This window comes from Cryptomeria japonica, unplaced genomic scaffold, assembly GCF_030272615.1.
Source record: "Cryptomeria japonica unplaced genomic scaffold, Sugi_1.0 HiC_scaffold_65, whole genome shotgun sequence".
In the NCBI taxonomy this organism is placed as follows: Eukaryota; Viridiplantae; Streptophyta; class Pinopsida; order Cupressales; family Cupressaceae; genus Cryptomeria; species Cryptomeria japonica.
The window spans coordinates 311,392-322,500 of NW_026728887.1; the positions used below are offsets into that span (position 1 = coordinate 311,392).

The window sequence follows — 11,109 nt, forward strand, 5'->3', positions numbered from 1 at the left end:
GTCCGGTTGCCCTGTCTTCGACCTGGGAACCCAATTTTGGTCCTCGGGTCCCATTTTTTTTTGTCTCGCATCCCACTTTTGGCCTGTGGCCTTTTCGGGGTCGATTCTCGTTTTGGGCATCAGAGCATGTTTCTTCTCCTAAAACCCAATATTTGTTTATTAAGTCTCGGAACACATTTTTGTTCTCGTGGACCCATCATGGGTCTTGGAACGCATTTGTGGTCCTTGGGTCCCATTTTGCATCCCGAAACTTGTGTTTTGGTGCTTGATCCCTATTTTGGGTGCCCACCTTGCACCAAGTGCGCACCCGGGGCAAACCGAGCGCCTTGGTGCACCGGGGCAAGATCGAGCGTGCACCCGAGGCGCCCCGAACATGCACCAAGGTGCACTCGGCCCACATGTGAGCGCAGGTCGTTGCGCCCGAGGTGGTGTGTGGGCACCGCGTTGCAGACGGGACACTGCACGCACACGACGCCCCCTCCAGGTGCACGCACGTAGGCCGGGCCGGGTGCACACCCGACGCCCTAGCAAGGTGCGCGCACCCGGGCAGGGCTCACACTTGGCGAACGGGGCGCACTTCGCGAGGGAGGGTGTGCACCTCGACGGGGGTGGGTGGCCGGGGTGGATTCGCACGTGGGTCGCGGTTTGCTAAGTACACACTGCGACAAGCTCATAACGGGTGCGATCATACCAGCATTAGTGCACCGGATCCCATCAGAACTCCGCAGTTAAGCGCGCTTGGGCCGGAGTAGTACTGGGATGGGTGACCTCCCGGGAAGTCCCGGTGTTGCACCCTTTTTTAGTTTTTCGCCGGGCGTCGCAATGCTATTTGAATAAACCTTTTGCCCGTTTGCGTTCTCGTCGGGGCCGGGTCGGGCCGGGGTGCGCTGCCCGCACTACCGCGCGCGCGGGGGCGACACCGAGCGCGCACCCGAGGCACCCCGAGCACACAGGCCACGGTGCAACCCGGGCGTTGTGCGCGCACCCCGGTGCGCCCGAGGTGCTGCGCGCGCACCCAGGTGAAATCGGTGTGCACCTCGGCCAGTGCGCGCTCGGTCGAGTCGCGCACGTTGGCCAAGGTGCACGGTGATGTTTCTTACTCTAAGGTTCCGCACCAGACGCCCGGGACAGGTGAGCGAAGCTGGGCGGGGCCGGGTGCGCGGCCGGGGCAGGTGCACGCAGCTGGAGAGAGCTTTGGAGCACACTTCGGAGCGCACCAATGATGCGCTCCATTCAAAAGTTTCCTGAAAAGGCAAAAAAAGTTGAGATTATAGAATTTCCCACTTGAGAGATTGTAAAAAAAAAAAATTTAAAATGAAGGAAACGCGGGTGCCAAGGTGTGCGCAGCCCAGCCAAGGTGTGCGCACCAAGGCGCCCACCCTGGCGAAGGTGCACGCAAGGTGCGCACCCGAGGCAAACCGGACAATTAACCCAACTTTCGACTTCGCGCGCACCTTGGAGCGCACTTCGGAGCGCTCCTTGGTGCGCACCAATCTTGGGCACCTCGGAGTGCACCATGGCGCCCACCAAGGTGCGCACCCGGGGCAAACCGAGCTCCGACTTCGTGCGCACCTTGGAGCGCACGAAAGGTGCGCACCATGGCGCCCACCAAGGTGCGCAGCCCAGCCAAGGCGTGCGCATCAAGGTGCGCACCCTGGCGAAGGTGCGCACCCGGGGCAAACCGAGCTCCGACTTCGTGCGCACCTTGGAGCGCACAAAAGGTGCGCAACCCAGCCAAGGTGTGCGCACCCCGGTCAAACCGAGCTCCGAATCGTGCGCACCAGAGGTGCACGCCATCGTGCGCACCTTGGAGCACACTTCGGAGCCCTCCTTGGTGCGCGCCGATGTTGCGCACCTCGGAGCGCACCCGGGGAAAACAATGCAATTAACCCGACTTTCGACTTCGTGGGCACCTCGGAGCGCTCTCGGGTTCGCACCTCGGAGCACACCGAGGTGCGCACCTTTGATGCGCTGCCTTCACCAATTTCCAGAAAAGGCAAGAAAACATTGAGAAGGTGTGCGCACCGAGGTGCCCACCCTGGCGAAGGTGCACGCGAGGTGCGCACCCGGGGCAAACCGGGCTCCGACTTCGTGCACGCCGCACCTTGGAGCACACTTCGGAGCGCTCCTTGGTGCGCACCAGGGCGCGCAACCCAGCCGAGGTGCCCACCCCGGCGAAGGTGCACGCGAGGTGCGCACCCGGGGCAAACCGGGCTCCGACTTCGTGCACGCCATGGTGCCCACCGCGGCGAAGGTGCACGCGAGGTGCGCACCCGGGGCAAACCGGGCTCCGACTTCGTGCACGCCGCACCTTGGAGCACACTTCGGAGCGCTCCTTGGTGCGCACCATGGTGCCCACCAGGGCGCGCAACCCCGCCGAAGGTGCACGCGAGGTGCGCACCCGGGGCAAACCGGGCTCCGACTTCGTGCACGCCGCACCTTGGAGCACACTTCGGAGCGCTCCTTGGTGCGCACCATGGTGCCCACCAGGGCGCGCAACCCCGCCGAAGGTGCACGCGAGGTGCGCACCCGGGGCAAACCGGGCTCCGACTTCGTGCACGCCATGGTGCGCACCGCGGCGAAGGTGCGCACCCGGGGCAAACCGGGCTCCGACTTCGTGCACGCCGCACCTTGGAGCACACTTCGGAGCGCTCCTTGGTGCGCACCAGGGCGCGCAACCCAGCCGAGGTGCCCACCCCGGCGAAGGTGCACGCGAGGTGCGTACCCGGGGCAAACCGGGCTCCGACTTCGTGCACGCCGCACCTTGGAGCACACTTCGGAGCGCTCCTTGGTGCGCACCATGGTGCCCACCAGGCCGCGCAACCCAGCCAAGGTGTGCGCACCAAGGTGCACGCGAGGTGCGCACCCGGGGCAAACCGGGGTCCGACTTCGTGCACGCCGCACCTTGGAGCACACATCGGGGCGCTCCCGGGTTCGCACCGGCGTTGCGCACCGTGGTGGGCACCTCGGAGCACACCAAGGTGGGCAGCGAGGTGCGCACCTTTGATGCGATGCCTTCACTAATTTCCATAAAAGGCAAAAAAAAAACGAGATTTTAAAATTTCCGTTTTGAAAGATAGTGAGAAAAAGGGAATGCTGGTGCCATCTTGAGCCCGCCCTGGTGCGCAGCCCAGCCAAGGTGTGCGCACCAAGGTGCCCACCCTGGCGAAGGTGCGCGCCCGGGCAATTAACCCAACTTCCAACTTCGCGCGCGCCAGGGTGGGAGCGCACCCAACAACCGGGCCTGGGAAGAGCCAATGCGAGAAACCCCACCAAACGCTCTGACAAAAAAAGAGGGGGCGCTCCAGTAACCCCGCTTCGGAGCGCACCCTGGGCAAACCCAGCCAAGGTGCCCACCCCGGCCAAGGTGCAGGCGAGGTGCGCACCCGGGGCAAACCGGGCTCCGACAACGTGCACGCCGCACCTTGGAGCACACTTCGTAGCGCTCCCGGGTGCGCACCTCAGAGCACACCAAGGTGGGCAGCGAGGTGCGCACCTTTGATGCGCTGCCTTCACTAATTTCCAGAAAAGGCAAAAAAAAAAGGAGATTTTAAAATTTCCGTTTTGAAAGATAGTGAAAAAAACGGAACGCGCGTGCCATCTTGAGCCCGCCCTGGTGCGCAGCCCAGGTAAGGTGCCCACCCTGGCAAAGGTGCGCACCCGGGCAATTAACCCTACTTCCGACTTCGTGCGCGCCAGGGTGGCAACCGGGCCTCGGAAGAGCCAATGCGAGAAACCCCACCAAACGCTCCGACAAAAAAAGAGGCGGCGCTCCAATAACCCCGCTTCGGAGCGCAGCCGGGGCAAACCCAGCCAAGGTGCCCACCCCGACGAAGGTGCACGCGAGGTGCGCACCCGGGGCAAACCGGGCTCCGACAACGTGCACGCAGCACCTTGGAGCACACTTCGAAGCACTCCCGGGTGCCCACCGGCGTTGCGCACCGTGGTGGGCAGCGAGGTGCGCACCTTTGATGCGCTGCCTTCACTAATTTCCAGAAAAAGGCAAAAAAAAATGAGATTTTAAAATTTCCGTTTTGAAAGATAGTGAAAAAAAAGGAACGCGGGTGCCATCTTGAGCCCGCCCTGGTGCGCAGCCCAGGCAAGGCATGCGCACCAAGGTGCCCACCCGAGGTGCACACCCGGGGCAAACCGGGCTCCGACTTCGTGCAGGCCGCACCTTGGAGCACACTTCGGAGCGCTCCTTGGTGCGCACCATGGTGCCCACCAGGGCGCGCAACCCAGCCAAGGTCTGCACACCAAGGTGCCCACCCCGGCGAAGGTGCACGCGAGGTGCGCACCCGGGGCAAACCGGGCTCCGACTTCGTGCACGCCATGGTGCCCACCGCGGCGAAGGTGCACGCGAGGTGCGCACCCGGGGCAAACCGGGCTCCGACTTCGTGCACGCCGCACCTTGGAGCACACTTCGGAGCGCTCCTTGGTGCGCACCATGGTGCCCACCAGGGCGCGCAACCCAGCCAAGGTGTGCGCACCAAGGTGCACGCGAGGTGCGCACCCGGGGCAAACCGGGGTCCGACTTCGTGCACGCCGCACCTTGGAGCACACATCGGAGCGCTCCCAGGTTCGCACCAGCGTTGCGCACCTTTGATGCGCTGCCTTCACTAATTTCAAGAAAAGGCAAAAAAAAACGAGATTTTAAAATTTCCGTTCTGAAAGATAGTGAAAAAAACGGAACGCGGGTGCCATCTTGAGCCCTTCCTGGTGCGCAGCCCAGGCAAGTTGTGCGCACCAAGGTGCCCACCCTGGCGGAGGTGCGCGCCCGGGGCAATCCGGGCTCCGACTTCGTGCACTGCATGGTGCCCACCAAGGCGCGCAACCCAGCCAAGGTGCCCACCGCAGCGAAGGTGCACGCGAGGTGCGCACCCGAGGTGCACACCCGGGGCAAACCGGGCTCCGACTTCGTGCACGCCGCACCTTGGAGCACACTTCAGAGCGCTCCTTGGTGCGCACCAGGGCGCGCAACCCAGCCGAGGTGCCCACCCCGGCGAAGGTGCACGCGAGGTGCGCACCCGGGGCAAACCGGGCTCCGACTTCGTGCACGCCATGGTGCCCACCGCGGCGAAGGTGCGCACCCGGGGCAAACCGGGCTCCGACTTCGTGCACGCCGCACCTTGGAGCACACTTCGGAGCGCTCCTTGGTGCGCACCATGGTGCCCACCAGGCCGCGCAACCCAGCCAAGGTGTGCGCACCAAGGTGCACGCGAGGTGCGCACCCGGGGCAAACCGGGGTCCGACTTCGTGCACGCCGCACCTTGGAGCACACATCGGGGCGCTCCCGGGTTCGCACCGGCGTTGCGCACCGTGGTGGGCACCTCGGAGCACACCAAGGTGGGCAGCGAGGTGCGCACCTTTGATGCGATGCCTTCACTAATTTCCATAAAAGGCAAAAAAAAAACGAGATTTTAAAATTTCCGTTTTGAAAGATAGTGAGAAAAAGGGAATGCTGGTGCCATCTTGAGCCCGCCCTGGTGCGCAGCCCAGCCAAGGTTTGCGCACCAAGGTGCCCACCCTGGCGAAGGTGCGCGCCCGGGCAATTAACCCAACTTCCAACTTCGCGCGCGCCAGGGTGGGAGCGCACCCAACAACCGGGCCTGGGAAGAGCCAATGCGAGAAACCCCACCAAACTCTCTGACAAAAAAAGAGGGGGCGCTCCAGTAACCCCGCTTCGGAGCGCACCCTGGGCAAACCCAGCCAAGGTGCCCACCCCGGCCAAGGTGCAGGCGAGGTGCGCACCCGGGGCAAACCGGGCTCCGACAACGTGCACGCCGCACCTTGGAGCACACTTCGTAGCGCTCCCGGGTGCGCACCTCAGAGCACACCAAGGTGGGCAGCGAGGTGCGCACCTTTGATGCGCTGCCTTCACTAATTTCCAGAAAAGGCAAAAAAAAAAGGAGATTTTAAAATTTCCGTTTTGAAAGATAGTGAAAAAAACGGAACGCGCGTGCCATCTTGAGCCCGCCCTGGTGCGCAGCCCAGGTAAGGTGCCACCCTGGCAAAGGTGCGCACCCGGGCAATTAACCCTACTTCCGACTTCGTGCGCGCCAGGGTGGCAACCGGGCCTCGGAAGAGCCAATGCGAGAAACCCCACCAAACGCTCCGACAAAAAAAGAGGCGGCGCTCCAATAACCCCGCTTCGGAGCGCAGCCGGGGCAAACCAAGCCAAGGTGCCCACCCCGACGAAGGTGCACGCGAGGTGCGCACCCGGGGCAAACCGGGCTCCGACAACGTGCACGCAGCACCTTGGAGCACACTTCGAAGCACTCCCGGGTGCCCACCGGCGTTGCGCACCGTGGTGGGCAGCGAGGTGCGCACCTTTGATGCGCTGCCTTCACTAATTTCCAGAAAAAGGCAAAAAAAAATGAGATTTTAAAATTTCCGTTTTGAAAGATAGTGAAAAAAAAGGAACGCGGGTGCCATCTTGAGCCCGCCCTGGTGCGCAGCCCAGGCAAGGCATGCGCACCAAGGTGCCCACCCGAGGTGCACACCCGGGGCAAACCGGGCTCCGACTTCGTGCAGGCCGCACCTTGGAGCACACTTCGGAGCGCTCCTTGGTGCGCACCATGGTGCCCACCAGGGCGCACCCGAGGCAAACCGGGCTCCGACTTCGTGCACGCCGCACCTTGGAGCACACATCGGAGCGCTCCCAGGTTCGCACCAGCGTTGCGCACCTTTGATGCGCTGCCTTCACTAATTTCCAGAAAAGGCAAAAAAAAACGATATTTTAAAATTTCCGTTCTGAAAGATAGTGAAAAAAACGGAACGCGGGTGCCATCTTGAGCCCTTCCTGATGCGCAGCCCAGGCAAGTTGTGCGCACCAAGGTGCCCACCCTGGCGGAGGTGCGCGCCCGGGGCAAACCGGGCTCCGACTTCGTGCACTGCATGGTGCCCACCAAGGCGCGCAACCCAGCCAAGGTGCCCACCGCAGCGAAGGTGCACGCGAGGTGCGCACCCGAGGTGCACACCCGGGGCAAACCGGGCTCCGACTTCGTGCACGCCGCACCTTGGAGCACACTTCAGAGCGCTCCTTGGTACGCACCAGGGCGCGCAACCCAGCCAAGGTGCTCACCCCGGCGAAGGTGCACGCGAGGTGCGCACCCGGGGCAAACCGGGCTCGGACTTCGTGCACGCCGCACCTTGGAGCACACATCGGAGCGCTCCCGGGTTCGCACCAGCATTGCGCACCTTTGATGCGCTGCCTTCACTAATTTCCAGAAAAGGCAAAAAAAAGAAAAAAATGAGATTTTAAAATTTCCGTTTTGAAAGATAGTGAAAAAAACGGAACGCGGGTGCCATCTTGAGCCCGCCCTGGTGTGCAGCCCAGGCAAGTTGTGCGCACCAAGGCACCCACCCTGGCCAAGGTGGGTCACGGGGTGGGTCCTAGGGTGGGTAACGGGGTGGGTACTAAGGTGCGTGCCAAGGTGGGTCATAGGGTGGGTGCCAAGGTGGGCACCAGGGTGGGTGTGCACCAACCCTAGCCAGGGTAGGTCACGGGGTGGTTGTCGGGGTGGGCGTCAAGGAGCCAAGGTGGGTGGCAAGTAGCCAAGTTGCGTGCCAAGGTGGGTGTCGGGGTGGGTGCCAAGGATCCAAGGTGGGTGCCAAGGAACCAAGGTGGGTGTCTGGGTGGGTGCCGAGGTGGGAGCCAGGGTGGGTCCCAAGGTGAGTGCAAAGGTGGGTGCCAGGGTCAAGGTGAGTGCCAATGTGGGTTCCAAGGTGCCAGGGTCAGGGTGAGTGCCAATGTGGGTTCAAAGGTGCTAAGTTGGGTGCGAGGTTGGGTGCGAGGGTGGGTGGGTGCCAAGGTGTGCTAGGTGGAAGCCCGGGTGGGTCGGCATCCCATGGGTGTCGAGTTGGGTGCCTGATGGGTGCTTCTTGTCAAGTTTTAGTCGTCGGGACTCATTTCGAGCCTTAGAGGTCGTTTCTTGTCCGGTTGCCCTGTCTTCGACCTGGGAACCCAATTTTGGTCCTCGGGTCCCATTTTTTTTTGTCTCGCATCCCACTTTTGGCCTGTGGCCTTTTCGGGGTCGATTCTCGTTTTGGGCATCAGAGCATGTTTCTTCTCCTAAAACCCAATATTTGTTTATTAAGTCTCGGAACACATTTTTGTTCTCGTGGACCCATCATGGGTCTTGGAACGCATTTGTGGTCCTTGGGTCCCATTTTGCATCCCGAAACTTGTGTTTTGGTGCTTGATCCCTATTTTGGGTGCCCACCTTGCACCAAGTGCGCACCCGGGGCAAACCGAGCGCCTTGGTGCACCGGGGCAAGATCGAGCGTGCACCCGAGGCGCCCCGAACATGCACCAAGGTGCACTCGGCCCACATGTGAGCGCAGGTCGTTGCGCCCGAGGTGGTGTGTGGGCACCGCGTTGCAGACGGGACACTGCACGCACACGACGCCCCCTACAGGTGCACGCACGTAGGCCGGGCCGGGTGCACACCCGACGCCCTAGCAAGGTGCGCGCACCCGGGCAGGGCTCACACTTGGCGAACGGGGCGCACTTCGCGAGGGAGGGTGTGCACCTCGACGGGGGTGGGTGGCCGGGGTGGATTCGCACGTGGGTCGCGGTTTGCTAAGTACACACTGCGACAAGCTCATAACGGGTGCGATCATACCAGCGTTAGTGCACCGGATCCCATCAGAACTCCGCAGTTAAGCGCGCTTGGGCCGGAGTAGTACTGGGATGGGTGACCTCCCGGGAAGTCCCGGTGTTGCACCCTTTTTTAGTTTTTCGCCGGGCATCGCAATGCTATTTGAATAAACCTTTTGCCCGTTTGCGTTCTCGTCGGGGCCGGGCCGGGCCGGGGTGCGCTGCCCGCACTACCGCGCGCGCGGGGGCGACACCGAGCGCGCACCCGAGGCGCCCCGAGCACACAGGCCACGGTGCAACCCGGGCGTTGTGCGCGCACCCCGGTGCGCCCGAGGTGCTGCGCGCGCACCCAGGTGAAATCGGTGTGCACCTCGGCCAGTGCGCGCTCGGTCGAGTCGCGCACGTTGGCCAAGGTGCACGGTGATGTTTCTTACTCTAAGGTTCCGCACCAGACGCCCGGGACAGGTGAGCGAAGCTGGGCGGGGCCGGGTGCGCGGCCGGGGCAGGTGCACGCAGCTGGAGAGAGCTTTGGAGCACACTTCGGAGCGCACCAATGATGCGCTCCATTCAAAAGTTTCCTGAAAAGGCAAAAAAAGTTGAGATTATAGAATTTCCCACTTGAGAGATTGTAAAAAAAAAAAATTTAAAATGAAGGAAACGCGGGTGCCAAGGTGTGCGCAGCCCAGCCAAGGTGTGCGCACCAAGGCGCCCACCCTGGCGAAGGTGCACGCAAGGTGCGCACCCGAGGCAAACCGGACAATTAACCCAACTTTCGACTTCGCGCGCACCTTGGAGCGCACTTCGGAGCGCTCCTTGGTGCGCACCAATCTTGGGCACCTCGGAGTGCACCATGGCGCCCACCAAGGTGCGCACCCGGGGCAAACCGAGCTCCGACTTCGTGCGCACCTTGGAGCGCACGAAAGGTGCGCACCATGGCGCCCACCAAGGTGCGCAGCCCAGCCAAGGCGTGCGCATCAAGGTGCGCACCCTGGCGAAGGTGCGCACCCGGGGCAAACCGAGCTCCGACTTCGTGCGCACCTTGGAGCGCACAAAAGGTGCGCAACCCAGCCAAGGTGTGCGCACCCCGGTCAAACCGAGCTCCGAATCGTGCGCACCAGAGGTGCACGCCATCGTGCGCACCTTGGAGCACACTTCGGAGCCCTCCTTGGTGCGCGCCGATGTTGCGCACCTCGGAGCGCACCCGGGGAAAACAATGCAATTAACCCGACTTTCGACTTCGTGGGCACCTCGGAGCGCTCTCGGGTTCGCACCTCGGAGCACACCGAGGTGCGCACCTTTGATGCGCTGCCTTCACCAATTTCCAGAAAAGGCAAGAAAACATTGAGAAGGTGTGCGCACCGAGGTGCCCACCCTGGCGAAGGTGCACGCGAGGTGCGCACCCGGGGCAAACCGGGCTCCGACTTCGTGCACGCCGCACCTTGGAGCACACTTCGGAGCGCTCCTTGGTGCGCACCAGGGCGCGCAACCCAGCCGAGGTGCCCACCCCGGCGAAGGTGCACGCGAGGTGCGCACCCGGGGCAAACCGGGCTCCGACTTCGTGCACGCCATGGTGCCCACCGCGGCGAAGGTGCACGCGAGGTGCGCACCCGGGGCAAACCGGGCTCCGACTTCGTGCACGCCGCACCTTGGAGCACACTTCGGAGCGCTCCTTGGTGCGCACCATGGTGCCCACCAGGGCGCGCAACCCCGCCGAAGGTGCACGCGAGGTGCGCACCCGGGGCAAACCGGGCTCCGACTTCGTGCACGCCGCACCTTGGAGCACACTTCGGAGCGCTCCTTGGTGCGCACCATGGTGCCCACCAGGGCGCGCAACCCCGCCGAAGGTGCACGCGAGGTGCGCACCCGGGGCAAACCGGGCTCCGACTTCGTGCACGCCGCACCTTGGAGCACACTTCGGAGCGCTCCTTGGTGCGCACCAGGGCGCGCAACCCAGCCGAGGTGCCCACCCCGGCGAAGGTGCGTACCCGGGGCAAACCGGGCTCCGACTTCGTGCACGCCGCACCTTGGAGCACACTTCGGAGCGCTCCTTGGTGCGCACCATGGTGCCCACCAGGCCGCGCAACCCAGCCAAGGTGTGCGCACCAAGGTGCACGCGAGGTGCGCACCCGGGGCAAACCGGGGTCCGACTTCGTGCACGCCGCACCTTGGAGCACACATCGGGGCGCTCCCGGGTTCGCACCGGCGTTGCGCACCGTGGTGGGCACCTCGGAGCACACCAAGGTGGGCAGCGAGGTGCGCACCTTTGATGCGATGCCTTCACTAATTTCCATAAAAGGCAAAAAAAAAACGAGATTTTAAAATTTCCGTTTTGAAAGATAGTGAGAAAAAGGGAATGCTGGTGCCATCTTGAGCCCGCCCTGGTGCGCAGCCCAGCCAAGGTGTGCGCACCAAGGTGCCCACCCTGGCGAAGGTGCGCGCCCGGGCAATTAACCCAACTTCCAACTTCGCGCGCGCCAGGGTGGGAGCGCACCCAACAACCGGGCCTG

The 11,109-nt window shown here is 63.1% G+C and overlaps 2 non-coding genes across 2 annotated transcripts; both read left to right on the forward strand.

Moving 5' to 3' along the window:
- Window positions 1-677: 677 nt before the first annotated feature.
- On the forward strand, window positions 678-796 carry LOC131863579 (5S ribosomal RNA). Its single transcript, XR_009362479.1, has one exon. It is a non-coding gene; the product is annotated as a 5S ribosomal RNA (ribosomal RNA).
- Window positions 797-8,613: 7,817 nt separating this feature from the next.
- Window positions 8,614-8,732, forward strand: LOC131863543 (5S ribosomal RNA). The gene has a single exon (XR_009362443.1). It is a non-coding gene; the product is annotated as a 5S ribosomal RNA (ribosomal RNA).
- The last annotated feature ends 2,377 nt before the right edge of the window (window positions 8,733-11,109 follow it).